Source organism: Hyposmocoma kahamanoa, unplaced genomic scaffold, assembly GCF_003589595.1.
Source record: "Hyposmocoma kahamanoa isolate Upper Pololo Valley unplaced genomic scaffold, ASM358959v1 204, whole genome shotgun sequence".
Classification (NCBI taxonomy): domain Eukaryota; kingdom Metazoa; phylum Arthropoda; class Insecta; order Lepidoptera; family Cosmopterigidae; genus Hyposmocoma; species Hyposmocoma kahamanoa.
The window spans coordinates 611,401-624,480 of NW_020653728.1; the positions used below are offsets into that span (position 1 = coordinate 611,401).

The 13,080-nt window shown below is 36.5% G+C and overlaps 1 protein-coding gene across 1 annotated transcript in view; it reads left to right on the forward strand.

The window, feature by feature from the left end:
* Positions 1–13,080, forward strand: part of LOC113227240 — a 108,236-nt gene that overhangs the window by 48,396 nt on the left and 46,760 nt on the right. Inside the window, exon 2 of the mRNA XM_026460135.1 lies at positions 2,315–2,340. The gene's annotated coding sequence lies outside the window, so the exon portion shown is untranslated. The remainder of the gene's footprint in view (positions 1–2,314; positions 2,341–13,080) is intronic.

Genomic DNA, 13,080 nt, shown 5'->3' on the forward strand with positions numbered 1-13,080 from the left:
CTCCTTGTGAAAGAGTTCGTCCATACCTATTCCGGCCACAAGCAGTAATGTGAGCACAACTAGTTTTAAAGGCTAATATGGGTGCTGGTGAAATTACAGGCACATGGGACTTGTCAACTTGTCTGGCGTAATGGCAGTCTCAGATAGATATCAGATATAGACTTCCAAAAAAAGGAGGAGGTTCTCAATTTTTTTTTTTTCTTGTATGTATGTTACGCAATAACTCCGGTATTTGTGAACCGATTTTCATGATTCTTTTTTGTTGGAAAGAGGGTACCTCCATAGTAGTCTCATTTCATTTTGAAGAAAATCATCCACCTCTAAGGGTGGCTGTTCACGCGTGAAGATTCATTTTTATAAATAGCGCCTAAATTTTATTATAAGGTTCAATTATTTTAATAGTTGATTTTGCTATTATCCAATTCAAGGCGTTTTTCTCTCAATATACTTTGGGTCGTATTCTAGAACTCTACTCAATGCTCAAGTCAGGATTTGAGTATGGTTTAAAGCACTCGAAATCTTACTCAAATCCCTGCCATTACGGTCGTATTTCCAGTGCTTGTGTTTCCAGTGCAATCCTGACGGTCGAAAGTGTGTGATTTGCATTTCGAAAAAGTAATGTACAGTTAGAATATTTAATTCAATGAAGTATAGTCTTCAGCTTTCGATATATTTATTAACTAGCTAGTATTCTAATATTATTTATTTGATTACAATGACGCCACTTTATTTGAACTCACTGGCTTTTTTGAATCTTACTCTGAAGGCAGACGCTTCTACTCTTCGCCAAGATTTTATCTTTTCGTCGCCCAGAAAAGAATTTCTATAATTTGTAGATTAACAAGCACAAGTTAGAAACATGATTTACAGAATTTTCTTCTTCGAAAACCTTTCGGCGATTATTTAATTTTAAATTTATTAAATTTTTACGGTACACCATTTAATGTTTCACTATTTAGACACATTGACAAGTTATTCGTTTCCTGATTCTCATTTCGCCAACATATAACAATGAATTGAATATTTCGTGTTCGGAATAATGAGATTCGAAAGAAAGTGATTCGTATTTGTGATAGGTTCTGTTTGTATACATGAGCCTTGCCATGAGCACAGCGACGCAGGTAACCTATCCCAATACTTCTAAAACATGTGACTTTCTACGATCAGAATCACCACAGAGTAGCAAACGAAACAATACAAAGATAACGATCATTGTCTATTTTGCACTAATTAAACGGAGCCATTGTTCCACCTAATAATGGAACGTTTCTAAGATGTGTCGACTTGATAATAGACTGTAAAGATAGGTTTTTTGGAGGTGTGTGCTATTTGTTTTGATTTTGATGAACGAGGACTATGATTGCGAGGCCGACGGTTCGGATTTCTAACTTTTTTTTTTTTTTTTTTTTTTTTATTGCGACTCGACAAAATGACTGCACCGCGCCTGATGGAAAGTGCGAATGTTGAGTAGCTATACCTCTTGCTAACGGTGAAGGCATCGTAACGAATCCTGCATGTCGAAGGTCCACAAGTTTTGGAATACGTGTCAAGTCCCTAAACCGCATTTGATCAGCGTGACGCACCAGCGTACGGAGGACTTTGGCCTGGCTCTCTCTCGCGGCTTTGAGTAGATTTTGTGTTGGACTAGAATTTTACTTTTCAGTCTCTACAGAAGATTAAGAGAACAGCTGTCCAAACATTGACAGGATCCAATCATAAATCACTACTTTCACAATATTGACAAATAATTTGTGGTGTTTTCTTGGAGAAAATTAGAAAAACGTTGTTCACTAGTTAGTGATTTTATTTGAAGTGACAAACAAGTTTTTAAATGACATAAAATAAATGAAACTATTTTTCCGGATTTAAATCGCGTATATTTGTTTTTTCAAACAAACCATGTAATATAAAAGAATACAATTTTTTATTATAGAACACTTAGTATACTCTAGCTAGTATTTCAACATAATTCACCCGCTTTCTGGCATTGACTTACAAATAATTGTAAGTCAATGCTTTCTGGGGACAAATGTTGACGTTTATTGTGATAAAATGTAATAATAATAACGCACACACTCAACATAGCCCCGCACTAGGGAAACCCTGTATCGCGGGTGCCATGGACACACACATAGACAACCACAAATTACACCCAAACTCACGAGAGAAATAAATGTAGGTCATACAAATATTTCGCCCGGCCCGGGAATCGAACCTGGGACCTCTGCGTGGCAGTCCGGCATGGTAACCGTTCGGCCACCGAGGCAGTTAATGTGTTTTTAAAGTGTTTAATTATTGCTTTGTGTTGTTTCAGATTTTACTGGCAGTGTGTAATTATTGGTGAGTAAGTAAATTAGTTTAAAAGAAATATATTAAAAAACTATTTCAGTAGATTTCATGATTATTCACTTAAATTTCATTACAAAGACTATCATCAGAAATAAAACCTTCAAAAACTCCCAACTTTCACTCATCCATTCTGTTTTGCTAAATCCCATTGACAAAATCTCACGTAGTTTATGAAGAGCGTATGCTTTCCTATCACAATGTAGCAAATTTAAACGGCAAAAAAATTGATTTCATTTACGCCATCAATTATCAAAGGTAGCAAACTTTTATGTTTTAAAGTTTTTTTTTAAACCAGAGTACGTTCCAAAGAGTTTAGGAGAAACTCCTAAAAAAACGTTCAAAAAAGGGATCCGTTCATCACGAGATGTGGAGAAAGTAATAGCTTAAGAGTTAAATGCAACTAAGCTAAACAATTTCCTGTTTTCTTTCATTCGAACAAGTAAACGAAATGAAATAACAAATTGCCAAAGAATACTTTAGCGCCATTGCGTTTTCTTCTTTTCTTAATTCACATTCATTTCCAGGAACACAAAGACAACGGAGTTTAGGTACTTTGTCAAGCAACGATTCTTAATGAGATTTTTTCCTTTTTTTTAAATTATCTTATTGTATACAAAACTTAGAGCCAAACGTTCTTGATGAAAATTGAGATTCGCTCTATCTGAATGGGCCTTTTGGAGGGAAAAGTGTCGTTTTTATTTTGACTTTCAATTATTTTGTGAAATCTAGTTTAAAGTGGACTATCATATAGTGAGTTGTGCCTTAATCGAAGATTAAAACGCGAAATTTTATTAATGTCTATGTTCTAAGGAATACCGAGTCAATCCAAGCACGCCGACTCAAATTGCCTACCCTCTTTGTGGCGGCCATATTTACAGAAACATAATTAAACGAAGACATGGCTCGAAGGACTTGTATCCAAGCCAAAATTATTAATAAAAAAAGATGAAAATTTGTACGGGTGACAAGTCCATGGCCGTTAATAATTTTCTTACTTTTTAACCGACTTCAAAAAAGGAGGAGGTCTCAATTCGACTGTATGTTTTTTTTGTACGTATGTTACGCAATAACTCCGGTATTTGTGAACCGCTTTTCATGATTCTTTTTTTGTTGGAAAGGGGGTACTTCCATAGTGATCCCATTTCATTTTAAAGAAAATCATCCATCTCTAAGGGTGGCTGTTCACGCATGAAGATTAATTTTTATAAATAGCGCCTAAATTTTACTAAGGAGCAATTATTTTAATGGTTGATTTTACTATTTCTCCAATTCAAGGCGTTTTTCTCTCCATATACTTTGAGTGTCAAGTCCTGTATAGTGGCGAATTTAAGGATATTCCAATAAAACTTAGCAAATAGACGTAATTCCACGTACTTTTGAGGTCGGTTTTTTTAGTACTCTGTACTGAGATTATTACCTTCAGACTTCATTTACATTCTACGGAACGGAATGGAAGACAATTTTTGTAACGAATTCGTACATAGCATAGTTAACTTTATATCAATTATGCAATGTACAAAATAAATACGGGACGGTAGCTACGGAAATTCCCGAGACTGCGCGAAAATTCTCCAGAAGACAATTCTGCTAATTTTTTGAAACCTCTGTTCATTGTAATTCCATTGAGACCTCACTGATAACGTATTATTGCAATTATGATAATATTTGTTATTCTGCTAAAATTTAGTTACAAAGGCAGTTGAGCCTCAATGGAGTGTCGGCAGAATGGCAGTGATGGCATTCATCCTTTCAGTCACTAATGGTCGATGTTACTCAGCCTCTATTAATTGCTTACTGTTTAGTATACACTCCGCTTGCCGGTCTGATGCAGCAAGCGAATAGCTTTAAGGTGAAGCCTGAAAATCAGCATAGCAACAGTCTTCACCCTTTTTGCCCACATTACGGTTCATTTGTTTTAATTGTTCGGGTATGTTTGTTTATGTCTTTTTATTTTTACTTATTACTTTACTAAAACTACCATGGTAATTACTCTACTTATCTTCATTTTTAACTCGTTTAATCAGTAATTTAGTCTTCTAATTAAATATGTATAATATTAAAACACTACGTCATCCAATGCCATCAACTTGTCATCGTAGAACAGAATATAAAAGTACAGTTATAGTTTAGTAGCAATAGAGCTTGTTGTGAAGAGTTCTTCCAGGAAAGTGCTGCCACCTTACCTGTTTCTGCCACGAAGCTGTAATTTCAGCATTACTACATTCCCGTTTTGAAGGGTATAGGGGGCTGATGAAATTACTTACGTCTCAGGGTGACGAGCGCAGTGCACCTCAGGTCTTTGCGTTTTAAAGCTCTGAATGGCACTGCAACTGTTATGGACAGGCGTGTAGTTTACCACCAGGCACAAGACTGGACTAGCCATTGACAAGTACCTACTTTTAACTTTTAGCAGAATACCAAACACACAAAATCCTGCCATTCTACTACTCTATCGATACGTAATTGAGGTAATTTAAAATTAACATACTTGGAGCCCCGTTCTTTGTCGTCATTAGTAATAAGTACCAACATATAACGCATACAGGTATGGCACCACAGACCTCTGCAGGTGACCACCAATATTTTGTAACGCGCCACTAACTACGAAGCAACCCGCCGTTTGATAAATGCCTGTAATTAATATACTATTAACCATTCACTCGTGGGGTCATAGTTCAATCTCCTTTTATTCGGATAATGTAGCTGGTTAATTCTTATAGCAAAGCTGTTTTACAAAGAATTAGCCAATAAACATGGTAGTATTGTTTCTTATTTATTACAAGGTTCTTTTCATCTGCTAGAACATTTCAGTGCTGGACAAACGCCTCTACAAAAAAGGATATGCTCCGCGGTGGGCAAATCCAGTGATGGCCAATTTTTGGTAGCGGTAGAGCTTCTTGTGAAAGAGTTCGTCCAGGGAAGTAGGTACCGCCCTGCCACCTTACCTGTATCTGCCGCCAAGTAGTAATGTAGGCATCGAAGGATAGCGTTCCGGTTTTGAAGGGTAAGGGTGCTGGTGCAATTACAGGCACATGGGACTTGTTAACTTATGTCACTGTAGTGGTAGTGCCCCTTGAGTGGCACTGCAATTGCTAAGGAACAAGCGTGTCCCTTACCACCAGATGCACAAATTTGTTCGTACCTTCACTTGATATATCATAAAAAAAATATCGCATACAATGATGATGTATTATTATCTGAGTACAAAGTAATAGATGAAAACTAAAAAAAACGAAAAGCTAAATGTTGTAACCCTTGTGAGAGACTGGATTCCGTAGTAGACAACAAGACCCGTATTACAGCTTATAGAGACCCTCACCCTCAGACTAGATTTAAATAAAAACAAATCATGTGTGCGGTCAAGTAGCAGACGGTTTTCTTCAATGTTGTGTTTAAATATGACTAGCGTTAATATTTTAAAATATATATAATAATAATAATAATAATAACGCACACACTCAACATAGCCCCGCACTAGGGAAACCCTGTGTCGCGGGTGCCATGGAGACATATATGTATAGACAACCACAAATTACACCCAAACTCACGAGAGAAATAAATGCAGGCCATACAAATATTTCTCCCGGCCCGGGAATCGAACCTGGGACCTCTGCGTGGCAGTCCGGCATGGTAACCGTTCGGCTACAGAGGCAGTTTTATTATATTTATTATATTATGAATATGTAATGTATAATGTATAATTGAAGACTACGTGTTAGATAAAAATGAACGGAAAGACGACCTGCCTCTAGATTCTGCACGAATTTGATTCACGGTGCATTTAAGTTTATTTGAAAAGAGCAATCCTTGGAGATTCTTGCTCGTTCTTTTCAGGAAAGTCTGCACAATGAACGAGAAGCAGCTTAATAAAAAAACCGACCTCAAAAGTCATTCATCCCCTAGTTGTCACCCTTAGAAATGGAATATTTTCTTCAAATTTAAATGGGACCATTATTGAGGTACGCCCTTTCCAACAAAAAAGTCGTCAAAATCAGTTCACAAGTGCCGGGGTAATCGCGTAACACACATAGGTACAAAAAAACTTACATTCGAATTGGGAACCTCCTTTTTTTAAGTCGGTTAAAAATGACGTTTTCAAGTGTAAATTTATTTTGCTTATGGAATAAATGATTTTTTTACTTTGTATTGTATGTTCCGTGTGTTTGTGCGTGCGTTCGAGTGAGCGTGAACACTATGTATGTTTGTGTTCGCGAGTTCCGTAGCAAAATATTATATGAAAACAACAATAACATTCTCAGCCTGCCAGTAATCATGTTTAGAAACCAATTAGATATATGGTAAAGATAGCTATAACTGTGTTATACTACAGGTACATATGATATGGATAGCAATAGATACGTGTTTTAAGATAAACAACCTCGTCAATAAAGCTATATCACCGTGATTGCGAATGCAATTTTTTTATAACATAGAGGTTTGCATTTTGCTTCCAACTCAGGGTGAGTAAGTGACGATTAGATCGAGAATGCAGCATGCAATTTACTCAATCTCATGAATATTTATCGCGTTGTCCTTTTCTATACTCATACTCGTAACTAAAAAAGTATTCGTACAAAACATTTTAACTATAAAATACTTTGTATTGATGTTAAGCTTACGAGTAGAGAGCGGATGAACTAAAACAACGTTGTAAATTTATAGATTTTAATTACGATGCGTCGTATAATTAATTAACAGTTGATTGCCTTCGTAACCTCGCTGGTCAAATAAATGTACCTTTGAGAGGTTAAATGGGAACGTGCGATTTGTGCGTAACATACTCGTAAAAATTGAATGAGGTCAGTCGGATTTTTATTGTATATTAAAGTAAATACTATTACCAAGGGCGGTTTTAAATTATCACGAAGTTTTCAAATATGATTTTTCGTAAAATGAGTAATTTTGGAATGTTAGCTTTAGCTTCGTCCATTTTTGGTAAAATTATCAGGGAAGTACTGCCACCTTACCCGTTTCTGCCGGCAAGCAGTAATGAGAGCATTTCTGGATTACGGTTTTGAAAGGGAAGGGTGAAATCACAGGCACATGGGACTTGTCAACTTATGGCATATTGTAGGCAGGCAGGGTGGAGGTGGCTAGTGCAGTGAGGGTTTCATCGCTGCACTAGGTTCCTTCGCGTTTGGATACCACTTTCCACTTAACATCTGGTGGAGTCATTTGCCTGTCATGTATAAAAAAAAATGTCTCAGAGTGATGGGCGCATTGGCAGTGCCCCTTAGATCTTTGGGTTTTAAAACTCTGAGTGGCGCTACAACTTTTAAAGACAGGTGTGTCGCTTACCACCTGATCCACGACTTATTCGTGCTGTCACAAAAAAAAACTGTTTATGGTAACCGCACCAGAACTATAATTATAGGAGATAAAGATAGAGATAGTAGATAAAGTTGTATGATATTAATGCGCATTAATATCATACAACTTTATCTACTACGAATTGATCTCAAACCTCAATCGAATTGTAGTAACGTTCATACTCCCATCCACAGTTCGATTTGTGGCCCTTATATCCTCTTTCCGGAATGGGGGTTTGGGCTTATCTTATGCCTTAGTTTATAAGCTTCTGTCTGTCTCCCTTTCTGTACTATGAAATCTTCCTTCTTCCCCCCGTTCCCTCTCCCCGGCGACTGATATCAAATAGTCACGATCTAGGGAAAGGAGACAAAGTGAATAAACAAGCCAGAGAAAAAATTGTTAATATTGATGTCTCGACAATGACCGTACCTTACAATAGCATCTTGCGGGTGTGTGGTTCTCATTTATTCGCACCTGTTGCAGCACGTGCCATTTCTCTGCATTCCTCGGCCGCTTACTCACGGACATGACGCAAATTACAGTCGGTTAAACAGTTAGCATTGCGCTCGCGTAGTGACTTTCGCCGCTGCGCGAGAGTTCCTGCGGTGAGGCGATGAGCTAACATTACCAAAATACACATTGCGTCATCCACCGCATACTACATATTACTGCATTACTGCATTTCGAAGAAATGAAGACATTTCGACGGGCCCACCAAATAAAAGTGTGAAGGAAAAGCTGCAACTTTACGGGAGCGATTAAAAACTTAAAAAATAACATTACTAGTTTTTTACAGAAATGAATAAAAAAACCCTTTTAAAATTTTAATTCTGGTAAAAATTACTTTGGCGGCTGTTCGCTTGTGATGTTTACACTATTACTCGTGGGAATAGTTATACTTTAAAATGTAACATAATATTATTCTGTTTTATTGGGCATATTAAGATTTGTCAATGCGAATATTATATAGTTACATGGTTATTCTAGTAATTGGTCATAAATAGTAAACGTGCAAAAATGCATTCCAATTTTAAAGATTTTTAAAGATTCCCACAAACAATATTACAAAGTTAGTTTGTTATAAACATGCAAGATTAGATAGTGTGCATAATACATACCTGCAATATTCGTGCGAGATTGTTGATTTTATTTTCCGTAGAATAAACATTGGATTACGGAATAATTATAAAATTATTTGGAAAAAGAGGTATGAGGTATTTTTGAGCGGGAAAATTTAAAAATGCAAAAAATACGGTAAAAGCTTTTACACGTGTATTCGGTGGTGAAGTTGATTTGCCCAGAGAATTTGTCAACACAGCCTAAATCATTTAAGCCGAGTCAAAGGGCGACCCTAGGGACCTGGAAATATCTGAAGGTCGTATTCCAGAACTCTACTCAATGCTCAAGATAGGATTTGAGCAGACTTGAGTGCGATTTCAAGCACTGGAAATACGACCCTAATGGCAAGGCCTTGAGTATGATTTTCAGTGCTCACTGCAATACTCAAGTCCTGACTTGAGTATTGAGTAGAGTTCTGGAATACGACTCTGAGTCCCATTTTGACATTGTAAGTGAGCACTTCTAGAATTACTTGGTAATGGATAAAAATCCACGGAAATGAACCGTTTAGCTCTAACAGGTTGTCTGGATCTATCATATTTGAACTAAATGTTGTAAATGATAAATGTATACAAATGTATGTTTACAAAGACCAATCCCTAGAGCATCTCACTCATTTTTTTCAGGGTAATTTGTCTTGAGTAGTAGAGTTTTGAGTTTTACGTGTCTATGAAATAAAGATTACTAAATTTGAATATGAGTTTACAGTTATTTGAATCTTGAGCCGGAACAAGAAAAGAGTTGAAAGTGGGCCAGCTGTTGTTAAAAACTCGGTTACATTTAAGATATAACGCACATTTCAATTACCTCAGATCATTAAGAGGTGATAAAATGTAAAAGGCAAAAGCCTTTTAATCAAGAACCAAGTGTCCGACGATAAGTATCATCGTGTCATTGAAACGTTGTTGCTTAAACGCATGCTATAGAATGTTGTCTTGAACTATGTGTTTGTTAACATTTTCGACCTACTCAAGGGACCAGGCTATTTGTAAAAGAAGCTGAAAATATCCTTTCAAAGAAATTATTTTTTTAAACTTTTCCGGATACTGATATGTGCATTAAACGGCCCTATAGTTTCCAGTAGATGTCGATCTGAGGTACTTTTGCGACGCTTTTATATTTCATGTTTTGATGGTTTGGTCATGTAGAAATAATGAATGTAGTTAGATTGAGCACAAATTTATAGAGCGAATGTGGATGGAAGCGTAAGAAGAGGCAGACCTACAGGTACATATCTTAATCAGATCGGGGATGTTTTTAAAAAAGGTCGGGTTAAAAGTACGAGTATCAACAATAAACGAGCATGTATGAAGATATTGATGGGAGTGGAGGACGCGAAGGAGGTTTGTCAGGAGCATGGAGATCCATGCCGGGGTAAGCAGAGACTGTTCTCTGCTTACGCCGATGGGGGACAGGCGTGATGATATGTTGTCTTATGTTTATTTTTATTAACCGACTTAAAAAAAGGAGGAGGTTCTCAATTCGGCTGTATTTTTTGTATGTGTGTTACGCGATCAGTCCGGAATTTGTGAACCGATTTTGATGATTCTTTTTTGTCGGAAAGAGGGTACCTCGGTATCGGTTCCACTTTAATTTGTAGAAGCATTCCACTTCTAAAGGTGGCAAACTTGTGGATGAATCTAGTTTCGCGCACTTTCCGTTACCCGATTTCCATAAAAAAGCCGGTAAGCAAACTTTTCAAAAATTATTAAACGATGAATGTGCAAGCATCTCGTCTAATTAAAGGTTGGAACTCAGGCTTGTTTTTATTATCACTGACCGCTAATAAAGCCACGATTTATAAAAACTTAGACGTGCTATTTAAAAATCAACACATCAATCAAAGTATCTTTTACTGAATCTCACAAACAAGTAAATAATGCATCAGTAAAAGTGCATCAAATCAACGCTCTGCTGCGTTAATCGTTCGGTGTGGTAATAATGACGGCACATACAATATGCATGAACATTGAGGACGATGGTCGTTCATGATTTAGTACTGGTGCATTATGTAAAGTAATCAACAAAGATTAATACTTCTTGTTCTTCCTGAGAACCTAATGCCCCCAAAAAGTCTAGCAACGTTTTTCTTTTGCAATGCAATAATTGCTTGTTAACACACTAATAAAAAGCTACGTACGAACAACACGGTTTAAGATTAAGGCGTAGATTTCTCGAAAATTGTGTGAATCCGTGAATTGACCATTTCTCAAACACATTTCGTAACAAATCTCAATTAATCGAACTGTGTTAAGCAGAAACTGGGTAACTGACAAACTCGGCAGCTGAGTATTGGTGTAAAAATTTAACTAATTTGCACAGGGTTGGCAGACACTCAACGTATAAAGGTTTTAATTAAAATATTGCTATAAATTATATGTTGTAACAGCAGTGACTGGATTAGCTGTTGAGTTTATTAATATCAATCTAATTATCTTCCAAGTTGTTATAAATTTTTGAATACTTAATGTAACTTTTATGAAAATATGTTCATAATATATGTGAAGAATTCCTCATGAATAAAAGTTAAAATGAAGGAATTGTTCTATGACAAAATATAATTTGTTATGTAATTAATTTGAGACACTTCCTATATCCTTCTGAATTTATCTTATGCATGTATAATTGTAATGATTTATTTAATATGATCACAATTTTATCGGCCCCATCCATTTGCTTATGCCCTTACAGGGTGTCACGTGTATATTGTCAAGCCACTGACTTAATACAATATAAGTGTGACAATGCAATAAATGAATAAATAAATAAATAAATGTCGCTATGTCGACTTGGAAGTACTGCCACCTTTGTTATTTCAGCAGTAATATGACCGTTACTGCGTTTTGGTTTTGAAGGGTATAAGGGTGCTGGCGAAATTACAGGCACATGGGACTTGTCAACTTATGTCTAAGGGTGACGAACACAGTGGCAGTGACCATCACTTATTTGTGATTGAAAGCTCTAAGAAGCCCTGCAATTGTTAAGGACAGGCGTGTCGCTTACCACCAAGCTCTGTTCGACCTGCCACTTGATGGCATGAAAAGAAAATGCCAAAAGTTTTTTTTAATATGTAAACAGACACACGTTAGGCCACGTTTAACAGACGACTGTGAAAAAATGCCTGCTCTGAATTTGATTTAGCTTTCTCTAATTGTAATTTTCGCAAACATAGACGCCGGTGGTATATCCATTCTGTTGCCGTACGCATTAGACAGGAGGAGCAAAACGCTTTGTGTGAATGGGTGGTATGTCAATGACATAAGGATAGACTCTTCGAACTGTATCTGATAGAATTTATTTTATATTATTATATTATTTAATTTCAGATACATTGAATTAGCGCGGTGGCGACCCTGAGCGAATAGTCGATCTTGATTGGCCAATGAATCGTTACGTGTGTCGATGCAAATTATGTCGACACGTCACGGCATTAAAACAAGCCGCTTTTTTACGTAATTCGCCTAAATTAATTCCGTTTCTGTTTAATGTCATCTCTCCGTTAACAATGATAATAATACAGTGGTACAAACAAGTAGGTATTTAATGAAAAAAGGGGTCGGTTTTACATATATTTAAATTACGTATATTATATACATTTTAAATCAAGGTGTTTCTTTACCATTTAGGTTGTTATTGGTATGTTTGAATCAGGATGACAGGCGCAATGGCAGTGCCTCACGGATCTTTACGATTTTAAGCTTTGAGTGGCACTGTAACGGTTATGGATTGGAGTGTCTCTTACCACCAGGCGCACGCCTTGTACGTTATATATTGTATTGATATAATAAAAAAGTGTCATTTGTTTAGTCTTAATTTTTCTCTTTAGTTAAGTAGGTATGTCACCTTAAATGGCATTTCCTTATTTGTTTGAACCAAGGTTAAAGTAAACTAGAAGCGATGCCAATCGCTTTGTTTCTGACGTTTCGATCCAACTGTTTTTGACTTCCTTGTTTCCTTCCTTCCATGTCAAATTTGTTCGGATAGGATACTAATAAAACTGATAGAAAACGGAAAATGAATTCGTTCGTTAGTTACACTGATTATTTAACTACCTAATCAAAGCTGCTTTTACTAAAAAATCTTCTTTGTATGTCGGAGAAGATCCTCATTACACTTCTTTGTCCCAAAACTCTCCTTATTCTACCGCGCCTTTGCGACGTTGAAAGTGTGATACGAATTTTAACTACTAAGTAATGCTAGGCTTGCTAGGTACGTATTATGAGAGAAACCATAGGCAAAGCAAACCTATTTTCTTGCTATTTGCCCGAAAAACAAAGCGAAATAAACTTTATCTGGTATAAA